This window comes from Podarcis raffonei, chromosome 14 (genome assembly GCF_027172205.1).
Source record: "Podarcis raffonei isolate rPodRaf1 chromosome 14, rPodRaf1.pri, whole genome shotgun sequence".
Taxonomy (NCBI): Eukaryota; Metazoa; Chordata; class Lepidosauria; order Squamata; family Lacertidae; genus Podarcis; species Podarcis raffonei.
This window is the reverse complement of record NC_070615.1, coordinates 37,977,887-37,999,999: the sequence shown is the minus strand read 5'-3', so window position 1 is coordinate 37,999,999 and position 22,113 is coordinate 37,977,887. Positions and strand designations below refer to the sequence as shown.

The following is a 22,113-nucleotide window of genomic DNA, read 5'->3' as shown; positions in this document are numbered from 1 at the left end:
CACCTCTGGACCTCTCCAAGTCATGAAAGGATCCAACATCTCTTGTAAATCTCTTGTAAATCTTGAGAAAATTGATTGCTGGAGGCTAAAAATGAGTGACTGTTCTAGCCAATCCTTTGAGAGATGGGTCAGCTTTTGGGCAAATTTGCACATATAGTTATATATGAAATTTGCCGGTTAAAACTACCCTCAAATTTAGGGGGGGAATTCTTTGGAGAAAATTGAGCCATACAACATAAAACCTGTAGGTGGAGAAGACCCCACTCTCCTCTTATTAGGTGAGTATTCAGTAATGTACATGTTCTCTTCTTGAGGTAACTTAATATCACACACACATACAATATATGGCATAACAAATGTTACTAGACATTTACTTGTTTATTTTGGGTTTTACAAAAAGCAGAGGCTTTGCTTTTAAATTATACTTTTTCTTCCACTGAAGGAAACCATTTGAAGACACAATGCATTTGAGTCTTTGATATATTATATTGATATCTCCCTCTCCCTCCTTCTGATGGGCTTTCTGTTTTTAGAAGGATAGCTGCTGTGGTTTCCCTGCAAGGACCAACCTTGATAATTTTGGGGTAGTTATAAAATAAGTCACCTAATTTCTTCTACTGATTTATGGGCCACCTGTATGAAAATGGGGTACATTGTAGAGGTACTTCTAGGTAAGAAACCTGCCAAATTACAGGTTCAGGGTTCCTAGTGTCTCTTTAATGTTGATTTGGTGGAGATCTGAAATTGATTTGCTTCCCTCTCTGTGGCTTTCTGGGCAATGATTTTGAGAAGAAAATGACATGCGCCATAGAGGCACATCCCCCAGGAAAGTAGCCTATACAATTTCAGAAGGATGGGTGTGGGGGCTAGGAGGCTATGAAAATTGGGGGTGGCAGCATCAGGGTGGCCTTGTACTCAATTGGCAACAAAAGTCACAGAAACGGCAAAAAGGTGGCTTGACAAGAGCAAATGCATGAGCTTGAAAACACTGAAGCAGAAAGTGTTAAATGTTCAGTATTTTCCAAGCAAGCAGACCTAGCAAAGAGGACAGATCAGACAAAAACAAGGTGATATGTTACTTCTTCACCGAAGGGTTGTGATAAGAGAGCACTGGTAAAATTATTCCCACTCAGCAGAAGTTAGACCTGTTGATCAAAAAAGATCGTGCTCTCATCTCTCTCTCTCTCTCTCTCTCTCTCTCTCTCTCTCTCTCTCTCTCTCTCTTTCTCTCCACCCCCTCCTACCCTGGTGTTTTCCTTATCTGACAAGCTTGGGGAGAAATGTTTCAGTTTTTGCAGGCATACCGTTTTGCATTTTTAAACAACATAATCTCCAAAGTGCATGTTGGAGAGATCTCGCTTCAATTCAGACAAGCCTCGAATCTGTCAGAAGAAGCCTGCTTCAGTTCTGAATTCATCCAAATCATGACACAAGTGTGTGTGTGTGTATAGACACATAAGCAGATCTGCTTCCATGTACTACACTCTATAGTACGATGATCTAAGGGAAGTGTTGCTACAGATCTCCCACCTAACTGTCCTCGTATGCCCCTAGGTTACATATATGCACATTTTAAAATCTTGTTCTGCTTTTGAATGAGCTTCAGTAGAAATACGCTAACCTTCTTAAGAAATCTCTCATTTCCCCCCCCCCATCTATTGGCAATGTTAACCCATGACCTTTTGCTATTCTCGAGGCCAAATCTTCCTTCCCTCATCCCCCAAATAGGACCAATAGTTTAAAGATTCTTGTTGCACCATTCAGATGCCAATTTGTACTTTTGTGGTCCTGCCTTGATTTTTTTTGGGTGGTGGAGAAGGTTAAATTCGCAGGCATTGTCCTGATTTTAGTGGCCCTGGGACAAGGGTGGCGCTGTGGATTAAACCACAGAGCCTAGGACTTGCCGATCAGAAGGTCGGCAGTTCGAATCCCCGCGACGGGGTGAGCTCCCATTGTTTGGTCCCTGCTCCTGCCAACCTAGCAGTTTGAAAGCATGTCAAAGTGCAAGTAGATAAATAGGTACCACTCCAGCAGGAAGGTAAATGGCATTTCCGTGTGCTGCTCTGGTTCGCCAGAAGCAGCTTAGTCATGCTGGCCACATGACCCGGAAGCTGTACGCCGGCTCCCTTGGCCAATAAAGCGAGATGAGCGCCGCAACCCCAGAGTCGGTCACGACTGGACCTAATGGTCAGGGGTCTCTTTACCTTTACTTTATATTGACTAAAATGCTCTGTTGAGAGGATCCCTCACCGTAGTGGTGAATAAGCAGTGAGGAAACCAAGTCATATTTGTGTCAAAGCTGGGCTGTGCACTACAGCCACAAACTTGGAGCCATGGAACTCAGTTGTCAGGACCAAAAAGCAACTCAGAGCCACTGGGGAAATTAGAAGTCAAGGCTGACTAACAAGTCAAGACTGAAAGACAAGCCAGAATTCAGGGATGAAGAAGAAGTCAAGACTGAAGAACAAGCCATGTGGCAGAATGAAGGAGCCGCTTAAGTCCAGACTCAAGAGCAAATCAGAACGTGTTGGACAGGCCAGAAGGCAGGACTGAGGAACAAGCCAAGATACAGGAAGGTACCTCTCAGGTTGAGTGGAAAAGGAAAAATGTGTAAACATTTGATTTTCCTGCCAGAATTGAATGCCATTTGCAGGCACAGCCATCCCCTCTGACAGGATGAATCCTGCCCAGTTTCAGAATGATAGGCACAGCGGTTCACCCTCAAGGGCAGACCTTACCATTATGGGGTGGTCACAATAGGAAACTGGTGATTCAGTTTGGAGGAAGGTTGCTTTACAACAACCTTGCTTTACAACAAGTTTACAACAAGCTTGGAGTACAGCAAGTTTACAACAGTTTGGAAGAAGGTTGCTTTCCAACAACACTACACCACACAAGCCAGTGTGGTGTAGTGGTTAAGAGCGGTGGACTCGTAATCTGGTGAACTGGGTTTGATTCCCTGCTCCTCCACATGCAGCTGCTGGGTGACCTTGGGCTAGTCACACTTCTCTGAAGTCTCTCAGCCCCACTCACCTCAGAGTGTTTGTTGTGGGGGAGGAAGGGAAAGGAGAATGTTAGCCGCTTTGAGACTCCTTCGGGTAGTGATAAAGCGGGATATCAAATCCAAATCCAACAACCCTGTTTTAAAGCAGTAGTTCCCATTTGGGTAGTATAGCCCCCCGGTGGGGAATTACGTAGGGGTGCAAAGAGGCAAGGGGAAGGCAGAGGGTGCTAGAAGTGAAAATGTCTACCAGATTTTGAAAAGCTGGTATCACTGGATCAAGTCCATCAATTTTGTTGAGTTAATTAGATTAAATAGACTTAACTGGATTTTGAATAAATGCGCAATTAATTGTTACTGTTGTGAATTCTATCATGTTACTATCTTCATAGGGGACTGTGCAAACCGCTATACTGAATAATGCTTTTTATAGGATAGGGGGCACTGGAGATGAGTGTATGGAACCACGGGTGGGGAGTACCCCCCAAGTTTGGGAACCACTTTTATTCTCTTCCCAGGTTGCAGGCGGGGGAGTGGCTAAGGCTGAGAGAAAGTATCTTGCCTAACACCACCTAGGCAATATGCCAGAGGTGAGCGATGCACACCAGAAACTTGTATAACTCGTTGTCTTAAGTCATTAGACGACATCATGCCTTAGACACTCACTTCCACAAAGGAAAAGAGCGCCAGTGGACATTAGAGTCACAAACTGAATTATCTGTGCCTAAAATTCTGGCCTTTTCTTCCCAATCGCCATTCATCTTGACATGTTTCCACTACTTTTAGGTTCCCAAAGTATTTGTTTGTGTTTGGGGTGGGGGGATGGGGGCGGCAAAAGCAGAAGAACCTGCACCATGTTCTCCCGTGTTTTTTAAACTAATGTGTCGCAGTTAAGTTCTCATAGATACAGTATATGCCGGTTGCCTAGGAAACAGCCGTAGAATGGGATATGATTGGCTGCATTGTCGGATGGAGTAGCAGGACTGGAAAGCTGACTTTGCCAGAGACAGATGCAGGCAGACAAGGAGCTAATTTTTGAGAGTCGCAATTTGGTAATCTAACTTTCATTGGAAATTAGGTAGGGGCGTCTACCTTTGGGTCCCATGGGCTTAATTTCCTGGCACTGGGGGAAACGCTGTGCAAAGAGCCAACGACAACCCCGGATTCGGGGAGGCAAGCTAGACAGAAGTGTGTGAGAGCTTTTATTCCTCCTCTACACACACACACACACACACACACACAGAGAGAGAGAGAGAGAGAGAGAGAGAGAGAGAGAGAGAGAGTCTTTTGTGCCTCATTTTCTAGACTGGCTTGAAATTAGGACAACTGACAGGCAATATCTCTGTCCCCAGACACTGCAATGCAGCAGCAGTAGGAGCAAAGAGAAGGTCCTAACCGGGAAGCAGGGATGCTTAAGGATGGGTGAATTGGTCATTTTAGCTTTCTTTCTGTTTCCCATTTTTGTATGTTATTATCACAGGTGTATACACTTTATAAATGCACACTTTCATCTCATATACACATTTTTGTAAGCAAGTCATAGCCAGAAAAGGGCATTGCAAAAGCTGGAGTACTGCTTCAGTTCACTTGTTGTTTCAGGCAGTGCAAATCAGGTAGGTTTGCATGAAAATGCAAACTGAACTTCATTTCTTTCCTGCCCCTGAAGAATGCTCAGTGCTTTCAGTTTCCCATACAAATAGACCTGAACTGCACTTAGCCTGCACTAAATATTTGGAACAAAGTGCAGCTACCGCTTTGATTTATCACTTCCTCGCATTTTGCAATATAGTTCTTGACTCAAAAGGAGAGGGAATGTAAGCAAAGAAACAGCGTGTGCACATCCACACACATACAACACACACACACAACACATACACAGCTATGACACTGATGCACAACACATACAAACATACACACACAACACACACAACATATACATGTGCATCACATAAACAAAAGATGCACAACACACACAAACATTTATTTCATAAAAAATGTACACAGCTTGGTTGGAAAAACCCTCGTGTTGTGTATGTGTGCCAAACATGACACACGTGCGCAACACACACCACATACATGCACAGCACATGCAACATACATGCATAACACACACAATATAAGAAACACACAGCACGTACACAGGGCACACAAACATGACACACATGCACAACACACACAGCAGACACACAGAATGCACACAATGCACACAAACATGATTGACACAAGGACAATGTATGCAGACTGCAAGCATGTCCATATCATGCCTTATGCACACATCAACAGCTGGGCAGGATATACCTAGGAACACAACACAGAATTCTGTTGTGTGCCTCTGCTTGTATTATTTTAATATCTACCTCAATACTAATCTTAATACTATCTAGAAAGAATCACTTCAAGGTTCTGTCTTTTAACATACTTTGATACTTTTTTGAGCATAGAGGTGTACTGCAAAATTCCGAGAAGTGAGAAATGTCCTTCCCATCTTGTAACAGTCTGAAAGGTGCAAATTAGACTGCTTCACTTAAACTTGCAAACCAGATGAAATTCTCCTTTGCGCCTAATTGTCAGGACAGCGTAAAGTGAACTAGAGAGAAAGTTTCCCGGTGCCTGGGTTGCTGCATGATACCCCCTTGACAAGTTAGCCTGATTGTAGACTGCTGTCCGCTTGAAGTAACAGATGCAGCATCTATTCTTCTATGTCAGATGCTGGCGGATCTGAACTTAGTGACTTGAAGAAAGCTGAGTGCACCATTTTCCTGCGTCTTCTCTCCTCATCTATCAAAACCCGGCATCCCACACCATCTGGTAAAAGTCCGTCAAACTGGCATCAGCATCTCAAGGTCACATCAGGGCCAAGAATTAGGCTGAGCATCGCCTTCCATTTCTCTCATCCCTAGAGACCTGCTTCCAGAAGTATCTCAGTGGTAGAGCATCTGACTTGCATGCAAAAGGTCCCAGGTTCAATCCCTGGTACAGCTGGGATAGAACCTTACCTGAAATCCTAGAGCATCACTACCAGTCACTGAGCTAGACAAATCAATGATTGGACTTAGCAGAAGGCCGCTTCCTATGTCCCTATGTTAACTTCCAACAACATCTTTTGATATTCTCATCTCTTCCTCGTGTGTCCATCTATCAAGCTTCAGGGACTCTGCTCCCCACCCACCCTTTAGCAGTAGAGCAGAACAAAGCGAAAGGAGTCTCTTACCATTTAGAGATTTTAATGATCACAGCGAGAGAACAAAGAATCAATTCCTAGGAATGAAGGTGCTCCCAATTAAGGGTTCCACCCACTTCTCCCCTAGTCACCCACATCACTTCACATCTTGCAACCTGATCTCGCAACCCCTCTGCTTTCTGTGTTGCCACCTTATCCGCTCTTCTTGACCTTGGGCTGGGCGGATGGACACTTTCCAGTGAGAGACAATCTGTTAACTCTCTCACCCAGTTCTTCTCCTAGCTGTTCACCACCCAGTTCTTCCGAACTACTGTCTTCTGAACTAGGTCCCTCTGTGAACCACTGTTCCAAATCTATACTGTCCCACTGCTCCTGGGAAGATTCAGGATCCTGATCAGGAGCAAGGGGAGGGGGAGGGGGGAGGCTCCCATCATTCCTCATCAGAGCAGCCCTCCTCAGAATGGTCCCTGACACCACCTGTCCCACCAAAGAAAGGCACAGCATGGTTGGAAAGGGAGATTCTACTTCCTTCCAAAGGGCAACTACAGCATCCATCTTTATTTTAGCCAGCGCTAGATATTGTATTTGTGAACCCACTAGCATTTCTAACATGCTGTTATATGAATGGTCTGAACAGGAAATGGTACACTGCCCTACCAATCCTCAGCCTGGCCTCAGCCGTCCCTCACTTGCTTGCCTTCTTATTTACATCCATTCCAGGGAGTGGCACTGCCTGTGCCAATGCCCTCCTGCTTAGTCTCAGTTCCGACCTTGTAGAACTCAGCGGGCAAGAGGAGGATGGGGACAAAACCAGAATTTGTTGGCTCTGCTTGTCATTAGCTCTGGCGCCACCTACTGGTGGTCTCCCTGCTTTCCATCCAACCAGTCGCCATGTGTACCAACCATCACTGCTATGTTACTATGATTCAGAGACAGCTGTAACTATAACATTTAATCACTTAAATGCACAGAGAGAGGCCTCTGATCTGTCTGTCTGTCTGTCTGTCTGTCTGTCTGTCTGTCTGCCTGTCTATACCATGATACCACCTCCCATTATTGCTTTAAGTGCCACACAAATAACAAAATACATGCATTCAGTTATTTTAATAGATCGTATTTACAGATGACTAGGCAAAACAAAACAAAAAACCAGCAGCAGTCCCCCCTCCCTGTACTACATAATTCACGCTGTCTACAGCCGCAAAAATAGAAGTTGTATCCTCTTACTATGGTCTGTGAAGTATGGAAAAACCTTAATTGAGCATAATCACAATATGTTAGCAGCACATGTTATTTTTTTGATTCTTCTAATTTGGTATCTTGAGATTCAGAAAAGGAAAGTGATTTCTGCTCCCTGTTCCCTCCACCTTTATCCTGCTAAGCAGATGTTCGGTATCGACTTTCATAACCATTTATTTTCACAAGACATCTCCTCTCTTCAAATACCCTTTCTAAGCCTTGGACGCATTTGACACCGGTGTTTGGGAACAGAACCCTCAAAGTGCCCTTTCCTTAAATTACAGCAGCCTTCCCTATCCTGGTACTCTCCAGATGCTGTTGGACTACAATTCAGCAGGGCCAGTGATATTTTTTTTGCATCATGTTTTACAAATGCACAGAAGAGCATGCCCGCATCAGTACAATGGAGAACAGCTACCTGGTAGAACATGCAGTTCTGGCCTTGACGGACAAAGATTCTGTGCTGTTATAAGGCAACTTATTATGCCACTCAGGGAGCAGAAAAGTAGAGGGGAAGGAAGAGCAGAGGTCCTGGAGATAAAACTAAGATCCAGGGAATACACAGCAGTGGAATGGGCTGTAACTCAGTTAAAGAGCATCTATTCTGGATGCAGGAAGTCCCGGGTTCAATCTTCAGCAACCCTAGGTAGGGGTTGGGAATGCCCCATGTCTGTTAAAACCTGGAGACTTGTCTGCCAGCCAGTGCAAACGGTTCAGAGCTAGAGAAACCCTTGGTCTGAAAAAGAAGGAGGAAAACAATGTGTAGAAAGGAAATTCCCATAAAAAACCTGTGATTGAAAAATACTGCCACCTTCCCCAGCACTTCTAATATTGGATAGCTTTAGCATACTCAGGAATCAAAAGTTTTGTGTCACATTTGTAGGAAGTGTATACTTTTGGGGGCATTCTGCAAAGGCAGCTTCTTGTGTTCATGTGTGTAGTGGCTAATGCAAAGAACTGAGGGAGGAGGGGGAGAGAGAGAGAGAGAGAGAGAGAGAGAGAGAAGAAAGAAAGAAAGAAAGAAAGAAAGAAAGAAAGGAAGGAAGGAAGGAAGGAAGGAAGGAAGGAAGGAAGGAAGGAAGAAAGAAAGAAAGAAAGGAGTTAAGCATCAGACTCCAAAGAGAAGTCAAGATGAGTACAGTGGTACCTCGGGTTACATACGCTTCAGGTTACATACGCTTCAAGTTACAGACTCCTCTAACCCAGAATTATTATCTCGGGTTAAGAATTTTGCTTCAGGATGAGAACAGAAATCGTGCGGCTGCGGCGCAGTGGCAGCAGGAGGCCCCATTAGCTAAAGTGGCACCTCAGGTTAAGAACAGTTTCAGGTTAAGAACGGACCTCCAGAATGAATTAAGTTCTTAACCCGAGGTACCACTGTACTGAGTAGGAATTTTGCTGTCTTGATTAGTGCAAATGGGCCTATCACTATGACTTCGCCTGACAAGACTAATGGACAGTCAGGGACTTGACAAAATAATGTTAATGTTCCTTAATGGCTGGGGATGTGTTTAGCATGAAAATTGCTCCCACCTGCCTTTGGAATGTGACCAGAACTAATGGAAGGGGTTCAATTTTGACACAGAAGGAAAGAAAGCCTTGAATTTAGTGGGAACGGAAGGAACAGGCTGGATGTCTACAGGCTCCTCATGATAGCCTGTTTGTTAAGCCTTCATCCCTGTTGTATTGGCATAAGTCTTATCCGGAGGTTAAACATTGTTCAGGTTTTATGTCTGGGAATGGCTCAGTGACACAGCACACAATTTGCTTGCAGGTGCTCCCAGGCTCTGTCTCCAGCATCTCTACATACAGTTGGGGATATCATTTGCCCGAAACCCTTGAGAATCGCTGCCAGTCAGAAAAGACAGTACCAAGCTAGGTGGAGCATTGGTCTGACTCTGTATAAGGCAATTTCCTGTGTTATTAAGCATTTGTTTGCTTGCAGGGAGGTTATACAATAATGAGCATTCATCCTGATTTGCTTGTGGGGCCTTTATATGTCTTCCAAGAGAGCCAGTGTGGTGTAGTGGTTAAGAGCAGTGGACTAGTAATCTGGTGAACCGGGTTCGATTCCCTGCTCCTCCACATGCAGCTGCTGGGTGACCTTGGGCTAGTCACACTTCTCTGAAGTCTCTCAGCCTCACTCACCTCACAGAGTGTTTGTTGTGGGGGAGGAAGGAAAATGAGATTTTAGACTCCTTAGGGTAGTGATAAAGCGGGATATCAAATCCAAACAACAACTACTCCTCCTCCTCTTCCTCTTCTTCTTCTTCTTCTTCTTCTTCTTCTTCTTCTTCTTCTTCTTCTTCTTCCTGTTGATCATTCGTTCATCCAACACATTTCACCGCATTTCCCCATCACTTTCCTAACTGCAGAAAGTTTGTTTTTATTTTATTTTTAAGCCTATTTATGGCACTAGGGCAACAGAGCACTTCAAACGCACAGACCTCAACTTTTGGTATGCCCTTGAATCCCTCCCCCCAAATACTGACAGTCTGGCAGCACGCTAAGCACTGCCTTGGTTGATCTGGGGGGTTGAAAAGAGGATTTCCAGTTGTGCTGCCTCCTGCAAGGATCTGTTTATATCGGCTCTGCTCTGCTTGTGTATTTGTAAATAAATATCATAAAGACACCATGAAGTCCCCACAGTGCTGTCTCATCAGAAAGAAAGTGAATCCAGTTGCGTTGCCCTTGGATGCATGATTGCTCGGGGAAGAGGAGAGCACTTTGCCATTATTATTTGTCCACCAGAATAAAAGCGCAGAAGACAAAGAGGGTGGAAAGAGGGAGAGTCGTGAATCAAAGCCAGAGAGAGGGGACATCACAGGGGGGCCAGGGGGACTGCTGAGAACCTCTGTGTAAATGTTAAAAGGATGGAAATAAGTAAATAGCAGTTGGGAATCAAGGGATGAACAGGAGCAGGCAAGAGGGCGGAAGAGGAGAAACGGAAAGCAACAGAGTGAGGAAAAATGAACATCAACTCTACCACCGCAGCCAGAGGAACATAGGGGAAAGAGAGAAAGGTTTCCTAAAGACTGAACAGTGGAAAGGACAAAGAGGAGGGCGATGGAATCAGCCTTCATTTAAGAACAAGGGTGGGCACTTGCAGACCCTCCAAGTGTCCTTATTTTCCAAGGGCAATCCCGTATTTACCAAAGCGCTCCTACTTTCTGATTTGATCCTAGGTGTCCTGCTTTTCCTTAAAACACCCCTATTTTCATCAGAGAAATTTTAGACAAAGGAAGAAAAGAATCATGGAAGGAAAATAACAAACCCGAGTACTTTAAAAGCATATCCCTCCCTGGGGAATACACCTTGAACTAGTACGAGGTTATTGCATTCCAAATATGAGCTGAGTTGCCTAGAGGTCCTTGTCAGGACAAATTAAATACATGCAAAGGCTTAAGCAGGGTGTTGTGGGGTGGGCTTTCTTTTTCTTGCTCTTTTTTGGTACATTACCTGCCGTTCGGCATAGCAAAAACTCAAGCAGAATAATCCGAAAGAGACAAGAGTTGGGGGAAATTCACACGGTGATCTTAAATCAACCTTGCAGTTTGGCACAACGTGTCCTCCAGATTCAAAATATATACATTTTAATAAATGCATGACATCTCCACTAAGGACAAGGAGAGGAGAGGCCCAGCGTTCTCATCAGCATAGCTTTAAATCTTTTGCAACTACGGCTGCCCAGGTGGCACCGTAACGGCAACTCATCAACAGGGAAATAAGTGTGCAGACTGTATTAGATTGCCTACCTGGGTGGTTCTGCCATTAAAAGGTATTTCTGGTAGTCCAACTGAGGCCATATATCTGATTCCCAGAGTGTTTCGGGGAACCTTTCAGTTCATCCAATTCCTCACTATGACAGAGCTACCTATATGTATTGGCAGCTCTTTTGGTACTGCTGCTGAAGAGCATTGCTTTGTGTTCCTTTCCCAGCGCTTGGGAGCATCTTGAGGTCACAGCACACCATTGCACAGTCTGTGGCTCAGTGGTAGGACATTTGCCTCTCATGCAGAAGGTCCCAGGCTCAATCCCTGGCATCTGCAGATCGGGCTGGGAGAGACTTCTGCCTGAAACACTGGAGATCTGATACCAGTCAGTGTAGACAATACTGAACTAGTCTGCTAAGGGTATAAGGCAGTTCCTACATTCTTAACAGACAGCATCTTAAAAAGCAGAGACATCACCTTGCCGACAAAGGTCCGTATTGTTAAAGCTATGGTTTTCCCAGTAGTGATATATGGAAGTGAGAGCTGGACCATAAAGAAGGCTGATCACCGAAGAATTGATGCTTTTGAATTATGGTGCTGGAGGAGACTCTTGAGAGTCCCATGGGCTGCAAGAAGATCAAACCTCTACATTCTGAAGGAAATCAGCCCTGAGTGCTCACTGGAAGGAGAGATCCTGAAGCTGAGGCTCCAATACTTTGGCCACCACATGAGAAGAGAAGACTCCCTGGAAAAGACCCTGATGCTGGGAAAGATTGTGGGCACAAGGACAAGACAGTGTTCTCGAAGTTACCAACATGAGTTTGACCAAACTGCGGGAGGCAGTGGAAGACAGGAGTGCCTGGTGTGCTCTGGTTCATGGGGTCACGAAGAGTCGGACACGACTAAATGACTAAACAACAACGTTCTTAACAAATGTCCAACACAGGATCACTCTGGGGCATTGGAGGCAATTAAAATGGCAGCTTCCTGACCAGAAAGTGCTGCTTAGAGCACTCCTACTACCTACCTGACACCAGTGTGATATAAGGTCCACCAGGATGCGGCAGCAGAGACCCACTAGGGAACACTTTTACCAAAGCCCCCTCAGACTTGGATCTTGCCCGGGGCATCTGCAATAGGAATACTTCACTGATGGCATTCCTAAGAATGTTCATTCACAAGCATGTACTGTGTTAACTGGGGTTTGGTTTCAGGTAAGTGTGATGGTCTGACTCACAGAAAGGCATCTTCCTTTGCTCCTTTTTGCATGTGCTAGCCATCTGCTAGAACTGCCATCCAGAAAATAAGGATCTTTAAGAGATCCTAAGGAAGACTATGGCTCAGTGGCAACATACCTGCTCAACGTGAAAATGACCCCCAATTCATTCCCCAGAACATGGGTGAGAAACCTTTGGCCCACCAGGTGTTCCTAAGCTACATTTCTCATCATCCCCAGGTGTAGGCTATGCTGGCTGGGGTTGATGGAATCCAACAACATCTGGAGGGCCACGGGTTCCTCTAGGATTCCTAGTTAGAGCTGCATACAAATGGCAAGTCATTATTCTTCACTTATTTGTGGGCAGTGACGTTGCAGGGACCATTTCACCAAATTTCTCCAAGAGGAGGAGGAACTCTACAAAGCAGTTTCCCAAAAAAATATAGTGGGCTGGGTTCTTTTTTAAGCAGCTCTGATTTGGGTAGCCGGTACCTGAATTAACACTTCTCCAGAGCCAAAGAGAAGCACAATTTCCCATCTCTTCAGTAGGTTGAGCTGAGAAAGAGAGACTGCCCTAACCTTTAACAAGGGCAGTGCCCTTGGTTAATAGCAAAGGCCTCGTGTTAGCACAGCCGCCATTTCCCTTGGTGCCGTAAGCACTGTGCTCACAGCTTTGAAATTGGCCATTTGTTCTTTAATCTGGGGCATCCTTTCTTATGTGTTTAGCACATTCAGAAATGTTAAGAGCAACTGGAAGGGAAAGGGGAAGAAATCCTCAGGAAGACTTAAAAGTTGGATATAAGAAAAAATGACTTCTTACTGTAGACATAAAGAAATGGGAACCATTCCAGAATGTCTGAGTGGGGAGGACAAAAGTTGGGCTGGCTGATCTTATACTCTCTGTGATTGTGTTTGCATTGACGAATAAAGACTTCCCAACATTTTAGGGGACAAAGGCTGCAATCCTAGTCCCACTTACCTGTTGAGTAGGTAAGTTGAATTCAATGGGACTTATTGGTAGCCATGACGGAGATGGTGCTGTGTAAACCAATGAAATGTCAAAGCTGCATTTTGATCTGTGGCCACATTTGCACTGCAATCCTTTACACGGCTACTCAAAAGTAAGCTGCAATGAGTACAGCATTGCAGCTGGAGTCTCCGAAAGGACTTACCTAAGTGCACTTGCTGTGGTCTTCCAGATGTTCTGCATTACAGCTCCCATCATCCCTGACCATTGGACTGTGGATGATGGGAGCTGGAGTCCAAAAACATCTGGAGGACCCCATCCCTGTGCTAGAGGGTAAACCCCACAGTACAAAGTAGGACTTGCTTCTGAGTAGGGTTGCTTGAAGAGTTCAGTCTTGGTAAATTCACATATCAATTAACTGGATCTGCACCTCCCACTCTAGCATGAAAGTTGGAGTGCAGCTGTCCACTGGAATTCACACTGCTCCAAATCTTGTGATAGAGATTGCTTTGATTTGGAGTATTATATTTCTATGCCGCTTTTCGTTCAAATGAATATCAAAGTGGCTTACAATCAAGAAGTAACAAAACAGAACAGAACATCACAAATATAGCATGAATCATATAAAATAATTAACAAATCATCAATAAAACACTATTAACAAAACAGCAACTAAAATATAAGCTGAACATCACAATTACAGCAAAAATCATATTATATGATTAACAAATCAATACGGCATTTATAATCTATAAAACATTATTAGCAACATTAACAAAACAGTAACTTGAAAAAATAAGCTAAGCACAGTTAACTTCATACAACACTCTCCACACACCCAAGTCTATACTGTACTTGGTAGGAGCGGGGGAGAGGTACCATTTTCTGCTCTGCACCAAGAAGCAAAATGTGTGGGACCATAGTTCTTGGGAAGACGGGAGATTGCAGCAAAATGGGTCTAGAAACTTATCTTGAAAGAACAGGCATTGCACAATACATATTATGAGAGAAGATATATGCAAAATTCCTATTTAAATACACATTTAAATGCAAATCACCACAAAGATTTAAAAACTAAAACAGATTGATATAGAAATGGAACAGAATGGACCTATGGGTTAGCAGATGTGACTACGACATGGGTCAGAAAGAGATTTATTTATCCATTCCTCCTTCTGAGTAAGCATCGCTGCTGTAAGGCATGGGAGAGAAACTTCAGTGCAAACTGTGGCCCTCCAAACATCTCTATTTGGCCCTCAGGATTCTCCCCACACTACCACCAGACAGCCACACACCCATCTCCCCCAAACCACCCCTCTCCCCAGTCCCACATCACACTTTCCTTGAGGGTTGTTTGTTTTGTTTTTGTTGTCTGGTTGGGTTGAGTCCTTGCTTGCCTGGATAGGAAGTGGTTGGGTATGTGTGTCAAGAGCTCTCTCTCTCTCTCTCTCTCTCTCTCCCTCTCCCTCTCCCTCTCTCTCTCTCTCTCTCTCTCTCTCTCTCTCTCTCTCTCTCTGTGTGTGTGTGTGTGTGTGTGTGTGTGTGTGTAGTAACTAGCCTACTGTTAAAAATAAAATTCACATTTCTTGCCCCACATTCTTCGCCTCTGGTCCTGCCCAATGCTAGGATGTTACCCCCAGAAGGGAATGCAGCCCTCAGGCTGAGAAAGGTTTGGAACAATGAATTATACAAACCATCACGATACTTGCAAGATAACTGTTTCTTGCACGCATTGTTTTCTTCCTCCCTCACTTTTCCTCTTTCTTAGTTCTTTCATTTCTGCAGTGCTTTTCAGAACCATCGCTCTTAAACCCTCTCCCAGCCTGCACACCGGTTAGCCATTTCAAGCATTTAACACTGGATGGTGTTCAATTTTCAGTAACAGGCTGCCATCTCTAAGACAGAAGGATAAAATGGCTGCAGATCTCATTGGGACACCCGGGTGGAAAATAGATGTTTTTAAACTGTTTTAGATTTCACTTCCTATTGTTGCCAACCAATTACAACAGGCAGCGAACCGTTCAACCATTCCTCATAATGCTTGGTTTCCAGACGCTTGATCATCTTGGTCATTCTCCTCTGCACATGTTCCAGCTTGTCAATATCCTTCTTAAATTGTGGTGCCCAGAACTCCAGGTGTGGTCTGAGCAAGGCAGAATAGAGTGGTACTATTACTACCCTTGATCTGGAAACTATACTTCTGTTGAAGCAGCCTAGAATAGAATTACAGTGGTACCTCGAGTTACATACGCTCCAGGTTACATACGCTTCAGGTTACAGACTCCGCTAATCCAGAAATAGTGCTTCAGGTTAAGAACTTTGCTTCAGGATAAGAACAGAAATCGTGCTCTGGCGGTGCGGCGGCAGCAGGAGGCCCCATTGGCTAAAGTGGTGCTTCAGGTTAAGAACAGTTTCAGGTTAAGAACGGACTTCCAGAACAAATTAAGTACTTAACCTGAGGTACCACTGTAGCTCCCCCCCCCCCGTTTCATCACACTGTTGACCCATGTTAAGCTTGTGGTCTACTAAGACTCCTAGATCCTTTTCACATGTACTACTGGCAAGCCAAGTGTCCCCCATCTGATATTTGTGCAGCTGGTTATTCCTGCCTAAGTGTAGAACTTTATATTTGTCCCTATTGAAATTCTTTTTGTTAGTTTGGGCCCAGTTCACCAACCTGTTAAGGCCATCTTGAATCCTGATTGTGTCCTCTATGGCATTAGCTACCCCTTCCAGTTTGCCATCATCTGCAAATTTGATGAGCAACCCCTCAGTTCCTTCATCCAAGTCATCTCGTAAAGATGTTGAACAACAACAGGCCCAGGACAGTACCTTGCAGAACCCCACTTGTCATTTTCCCCCAGGATGATGAGGAACCATTAGTGAGCACTCTTTAACTTCAGACAGTCAACCAGCTACAAATCCACTTAACAGCTACCTCGTCCAGCCCATATTTTACCAGCTTCTCTGCAAAAATGCTTTTTCAAATACATTACTGAGATCAACATACACTCCATCCATAGCATTCTTCTGATCCACCAAGCTGCTAACTCTATCAATAAAATAAATGAGATTCATCTGGCATGACTTCTTTTTGAGAAACCCACTCTGAGTCTTCGTAATCACAGCATCCTCTTCTAAGTGCTCAAAGACCAACTGTTCAATTATCTGTTCTAGCACTTTTCCTGATATCAATGTCAAGCTGACCAGCTGATATTTACCTGGGTCTTCTTCTTTTTCCTTTTTTGAAGATGGAGACAACATCTGCCCAACTCCAGTCTGCAGGGACCTTACCCATTCTCCAAGAATTCTCAAAGATTATAGACAGAGGCTTTGAGATGAAGGCTCTTTTAGTACTCTTACCACCTTGTTCCCTATCTTGGGCTGCAGCTCCCTCCTTACATCATTTATTCTGTTATCACCAGGTTGGGCATGGCTTTTCTTTTGGGTGAAAACAAAGGCAAAGTAGTGTCAGGATGCTATCAGTAGCTCCCGGCTGGTTGCCCAGGAAAATATATAAAGACAAGGAAAAGTTTCTTACAGTCCTTTTTTATTTCAATCTTTACAGAGAGAGGCTATAGAACCCAGCCTCTTGGATAATGGTGTTGTCGCGAGTGAATCTCCACCCCATTCCCCATCTCTCCCACTTCCTCATTCATCATTCTCATCATCTCCTCTACAGGTGCTGCTAAGTGCCCTCTGTCTTTGAGCTCTTTGCTCTCCTACTTTTAAGGCTCACCGGGTTCTGGGAGATGGAGGGTCTGGAATGCTTTCTAATGACAATGTGACAGCTGGGTGTTGTTCCGGCTCTCCCATGATTTCCCAGCTTTCCTCCTCATCTGCCTCTGAGCTGCTACCTCCCTCAAACCCCTGTTGTAAATCTATACTGTCTTCCTGCTCCATGGAGGGTTCAGGATGGGGCGGCAGTCTCCACCATTCCTCCTCTGCCCACTCCCTGACAAGTAGGTGTTGAAAAGTTCTGCCATCTCTCTGTCACCAGTAGCCAGAGGTGGTTTTACGGTAGCGCAACTGGTTTGGCCTTGGGGACGCGGGTGGCGCTGTGGGTAAAACCTCAGTGCCTAGGGCTTGCCGATCACATGGTTGGCGGTTCGGATCCCCGCGGCGGGGTGAGCTTCTGTCTTTCGGTCCCAGCTCCTGCCCACCTAGCAGTTCGAAAGCACGCTTAAGTGCAAGTAGATAAATAGGTACCACTTTATAGTGGGAAGGTAAACGGTGTTTCCGTGTGCTGCGCTGGTGCCGGCTCGCCAGAGCAGCTTCGTCACACTGGCCACGTGACCCGGAAGTGTCTCCGGACAGCACTGGCCCCTGGCCTCTTGAGTGAGATGGGCGCACAACCCTAGAGTCGGACACGACTGGCCAGTATGGGCAGGGGTACCTTTACCTTTACCTTTTAACTGGTTTGGCTACACTGAATGCCATGCGCAGGGTGTGCCACAACAATGCTGTAGACTGGAGTGGAGGGGGTTGCAGAATTTAGCATCACATTGGCACTGCTGAAATTTGAGACCCCGAAGTCCACTGCTGAAATAGCATTTTTACGTCTTCTCCATGCACAGGACCTACTACTTGCTTGCTCTTCCTCTTCCTTCAAACATAGCTAAAGAAACGTTTTAATTTTAACCGCTCTTGCAAACCTGAGCTCATTCTGAATTTTGGCCTGCCCTGCAACGTTTGGCTACTTATATACACTTTTTCTTAGTGATTTGAGCTTTCTTCCATTACTTATAGGGACGCGGGTGGTGCTGTGGGTTGAACCACAGAGCCTAGGACTTGCCAATCAGAAGGTCGGCGGTTCGAATCCCCGCGACGGGGTGAGCTCCCATTGCTTGGTCCCTGCTCCTGCCAACCTAGCAGTTCGAAAGCACATCAAAGTGGAAGTAGATAAATAGGTACCGCTCCAGCAGGAAGGTAAACAGAGTTTCCGTGCACTGCTCTGGTTCGCCAGAAGCGGCTTAGTCATACTGGCCACATGACCCAGAAGCTGTATGCCGGCTCCCTCGGCCAGTAAAGCCAGATGAGCTCCACAACCCCAGAGTCGGCCACAACTGAACCTAATGGTCAGGAGTCCCTTTACCTTTACCATTACTTATACACGCCCTTCTTAAATCCCCTGTTACCTGCAATATTGTCTCCTTCCCCCTCAGGATTTAGTTTAAAGTCCTCATGATCAGGTTTGTAAGACTCTTAGCAAACATATTCTTGCCAGCTGCTGTGAGGTGCGACACATCTCTTGCCTGGAGTCCTTCCTCAAGGAAACAGAGACCACAGTCCAAGAAGCCAAACCTTTCTTGACGATACCACCTTCGCAGCCAGTGCTTTGCTTCCCGTATTTTCCTCTCTCTTCTTGGGCCATGACCTTCAATAAGAAGGAGTGATGAAAAAGCCACCTTTGCCCCTGTCAAATCAATAGACCATTTTGCTAAGTGTTTGGGGAACTTGAGGAGTGAAATGAGCACCAATTTGCTTAGCTAATATCCTTAAGTATCCATGAGCCTTTATTTTTTTCAAAATGATTCACTGAACTTTATTAATCCTGAGAAATCTGAAGGTGGAGAGTAGCTGGGAGTGGGCTCAGCCAACATCACATGCTACCACAAGAGGCTTTTAAATGATTGAGGACTGACATCACTTTCAAAGTGAGTGCAGAGAACGCCATGCTGCTCCGGTTGCACAAAACCTTAGAAAACTGTTCAGAGAAGTCCAGCTTGTATATATGCTGATGCCTTTATGCTGTTTCTGTTATGGAGCTCACTGGCTTGAATCATGAGTTGTATTTCCATGAGCAGCTGACGTCCCCGCTATCAGATCCCTCCAGAAAAAGCCTGCCTGTTGAGGTTGTGTATAATCTCTTTCCCTTTAGAAACATTACTGCATGTACTATGCCAACAGTTGGCCTTTTGGGGCATGTGGGGTACTGCCCCACTGACCACAGTCCACCTTTAGCTAGACCCAACTGGACAGCCTTCTTGCTGCCTGCCAGTCTAAGGGGCTGTCAGCTTCCTCCTCCTTAGTCACTGTGTTGACCTTTATAGTACTCAGTTGGGAGGAGGATGAGGACAAAAGTAGAATTAGTTGGCTCTGCCTTTCATTGGCTGCTTTGCAAGTCATTGGCTCTGGCTCCGCCTACTGTTGGTCTTCCTGCCCTCCACCTCACCAGTCCCAATAGGAACCAGCCAGCACTGATCCTGATCTCCCATTCGGTTGATGAGCAAATTGCTGTTCTTGCAGAGAATGATGTGTCTTTCTGCCTCTCCTCTCTCAGCCTCCAAAACTTTCAATCTATAATCTGACTTCCACACAAAGAGACTTCAATGACCCAGCTTATTTTCAGCTGGAACTCACCAGAACTGAGTTCCAGCACCTCTTTTTCTAGAAAAATAGCACTGAGTATCTCCTGTAGGGAGAAGCAAAACCAAGCCCTGATTCCCAAACTTCTCTACTTCCAGGAGAGTCCATCCATTGAGAGACTCATCCATAAGAAAAGCAGGATAGTTGACCTACCAGAACCATTGTGAGAAGCTCTAGCTTCCTACTGGATCCATCAATCCCCTTCCAACCAAACACTTCAGGGAAGGGCCATAACTCAGTGGCAGGGAAACTGCTTGGCGTACAGAAGGTCCTAAATTCAATCCCCGGCATGTCCAGGTAGGACTAAGGTAAAGGGACCCCTGACCATTAGGTCTAGTCGCGGACGACTCTGGGGTTGTGGTGCTCATCTCGCTTTATTGGCTGAGAGAGCCAGTGTACAGCTTCCGGGTCATGTGGCCAGCATGACTAAGCTGCTTTTGGCGAACCAGAGCAGTGCACGGAAACACCATTTACCTTCCTGCCACAGCGGTACCTATTTATCTACTTGCACTTGACGTGCTTTCGAACTGCTAGGTCTGCAGGAGCAGGGACCAAGCAACAGGAGCTCACCCCGTTGCGGGGATTTGAACTGCTGACCTTCTGATAGGCAAGCCCTAGGCTCAGTGGTTTAACCTACAGCGCCACCCACGTCCCCCAGGTAGGACTAGGAGACACCTGTTTCCGTAACTCTGAAAAGTTGCTGCCAGTCAGTGTAGACAATACTGAAGTAGATGGACTGTTGGCCTGAGCTAGCATGAAGCAGCTTCAGGTGTCCCAAAACCTTATTCTTCCAGTCAAGAATCACAGAGCTGTAAGAGGAATGACTTCACAGGTGACATCCAACTAAGTCCCCAAAGTTACAGCACGTGCCTGTAAATAGGTACTTTGAGATGAATAAAAATTAAAATTGGCAGATTAATCCAGAAATGGTAGAGAAATTGTTTAGTCGTTTAGTTGTGTCCGACTCTTCATGACCCCATGGACCAGAGCATGCCAGGCACTCCTGTCTTCCACTGCCTCCCGCAGTTTGGTCAAACTCATGCTGGTAGCTTCGAGAACACTGTCCAACCATCTCGTCCCCTGTCGTCCCCTTCTCCTTGTGCCCTCCATCTTTCCCAACATCAGGGTCTTTCCCAGGGAGTCTTCTCTTCTCATGAGGTGGCCAAAGTATTGGAGCCTCAGCTTCAGGATCTGTCCTTCCAGTGAGCACTCAGGGCTGATTTCCTTAAGAATGGAGAGGTTTGATCTTCTTGCAGTCCATGGGACTCTCAAGAGTCTCCTCCAGCACCATAATTCAAAAGCATCAATTCTTCGGCGATCAGCCTTCTTTATGGTCCAGCTTTCACTTCCATACATCACTACTGGGAAAACCATAGCTTTTACTATACAGACCTTTGTTGGCAAGGTGATGTCTCTACTTTTTAAGATGCTGTCTAGGTTTGTCTAGGTAGAGAATAGCTATGGGCAAAACACATCTAAGTGATGCAGACTGAAGGGGGTTACAGAAAGATTTGCCCATCCTTATCCATGTGGCAAACATTCCAGATGATTTAGCTGGAGCATTGGGAAGCAGATAAATTTCAGGATATATATATATTTAATCAACTCTATCACATGAAAGTGAGGGTGGCACTATATGACTCCTTATTTACATAACTCTTGGCTGTTTACATAAAAATGCAGGGAAGAGGCACCATTTACATAAAGAGGCGTGATTGTGTAACAACCCCCTTTGAAGTGCGATGGAAATGATGACGCATTCTGTTGAATAAAAAGGAAGATTCACCTGGCCTCTTTGCTTTGAGTTTTGTAAGGTGGGGCTGAGTGGACACAGTAGCTTTTGTATAGCGATAGTCACGCCAAGGTTGCAAGCCAGAGACCCATTTCAGATGTGCTCACAGACCTCTGTAGTGAGCAGCCAATGCAGTTCCTTCCAGCTCTTTTTGACTACTACTCACATCATTCCTGGCTGGGATGCTTGCTGGGGCTGATAGGTAATGGAGCCCAACAACATTTGGTGAGCCTGCTCAGTAGATATTTTATTGTTATTATTATTTATACCCCACCCATCTGGCTGGGTTTCCTTAAACCTTCATTTTCGTTGGACTGACTCAGCAGTTCCTCTGTTGTCCCCTTGTGGTGGCTGTGTGTTCTCCGCATAAATGGGGCCACCCAATGGGACCATGAAAGGGTGGCACTGGACCCTGCAATTGGCAGGTGAGGCCTTGGTGGTGGTTGTTATGTACTGAGTTGAATAGGATCCAAACTGCAGCAGTCTGATTGGTCCTAGAACAATAGGATCCAAAAGGCAGCAGTCTGATTGGTCCTAGAACAATAGGATTCAGAATGCAGCAGTCTGATTGGTCCTAGAACAATGCAGCAGTATGATTGGTTGGCAGGAACTACCCAATCATGCTCCAGATAGAA

General features: G+C 45.3%; 1 protein-coding gene across 1 annotated transcript in view; it reads left to right on the top strand.

Moving 5' to 3' along the window:
• SHISA9 (shisa family member 9) overlaps positions 1–22,113 on the top strand; it is a 228,380-nt gene that overhangs the window by 98,331 nt on the left and 107,936 nt on the right. The gene's annotated exons all lie outside the window — the stretch shown is intronic.